A 1,326-nucleotide genomic window follows, 5' to 3' on the forward strand; every position below is an offset into this window, starting at 1 on the left:
TGTGGCTTCCTTACTCAGTACATGGAAGATCAGCATGTCCTGCACATCTTCATCCACAGGAACCCATGGAAACTTGGGAAAACTTGAATACTTTACATGTGCATAATAATTGAAATGTGCATGTACATTGTGAAGTGAGGGATGTTTTCTGGAGGACTGTGCCCTTTACCTATTAAATTGGACTTGAATACAGGTATGTACCATTGGAAAATCATGGCAGACAAATTCCATTAGAACTTTCTTTCCTGAATGTGAACAAATTACCTCTGGGCAATGTGGTGGGGGACTTTCCCAAGGCTTCAGGTACAGGAAGTCTCACAGTCTCCCATCCTCATATAGATATGTAGGATCTCTCTCTCTCTCTCTCTCTCTCTCTCTCTCTCTCTCTCTCTCTCTCTCTCTCTCACACACACACACACACACACACACACACACACTACAATTTCTATATACAGATAGAGGTGATTGGAGGTGAGTAAAATCTAAGTTGTTTGTGCACTTGTGATCCCATGGGTTGGACATAAAGTTTAGAATATCCAGGGAAATATGCAGAACCCATCACTATGTGATGACACACAAGTGTAGAATGTAGCTGAAAACATTCATTAAACTAGAAATATATCTTTAAAAAGGTCTATGAACTCTAGAGCAAATCCCACCATAACATTGTGGAGTGTGAATAACCACAAATGTCCACTGAAATCCAAATATTCCAAACACACCTGAGGAAATATATTCACCCAGGGAACATTTAATGTAAATTATGTTTACTACATGGAAGGTAGAAAAACCTCAGAGGATTAGAAACTTCCCTATTAAACCTAAAACTTGAATGTGGTTGATGTGCTCACTGTAGAGGAGTGAATAAAGTAATTTTAAACTGGCAGAAGTCACTATGGGAAGGGTACCAGGAAGTAGTGAAGAGGTCTGGCAGAGATGAACCAATGTGTGTTTCAATACATAAGGGCATTGAATCAACACCAGGAATCTCTCTGTATGGCTGTCTTTATCTCAAACTAGCAAAAACGCTATGTCTTTCTTATTATGTCCTATGTTTTCTCTTCAGCAAAATTGCAGAAGAGAGCAGAAGTTCTGTCTGGAAGTGAAGGGGGGGGAGGTGGCCCAAACAATATATATGCATATAAGTAAATGTAAAAATGAAGGAAGGAAGAAAGAAAGAGAGAGAGAAAGAAAGAAGGAAGGAAGAAAGGAGGGAAGGAAGGAAGGAAGGAAGGAAGGAAAGAAGTTCCCTATTACTGGGAGTCAGATTTGGGGAAGGGAGTGAGCACAGAGCAGAATCAGCCAGCAGGTTTTTGTTTCACTTCC

This window comes from Castor canadensis, chromosome 18, assembly GCF_047511655.1.
Source record: "Castor canadensis chromosome 18, mCasCan1.hap1v2, whole genome shotgun sequence".
NCBI classification, from domain to species: domain Eukaryota; kingdom Metazoa; phylum Chordata; class Mammalia; order Rodentia; family Castoridae; genus Castor; species Castor canadensis.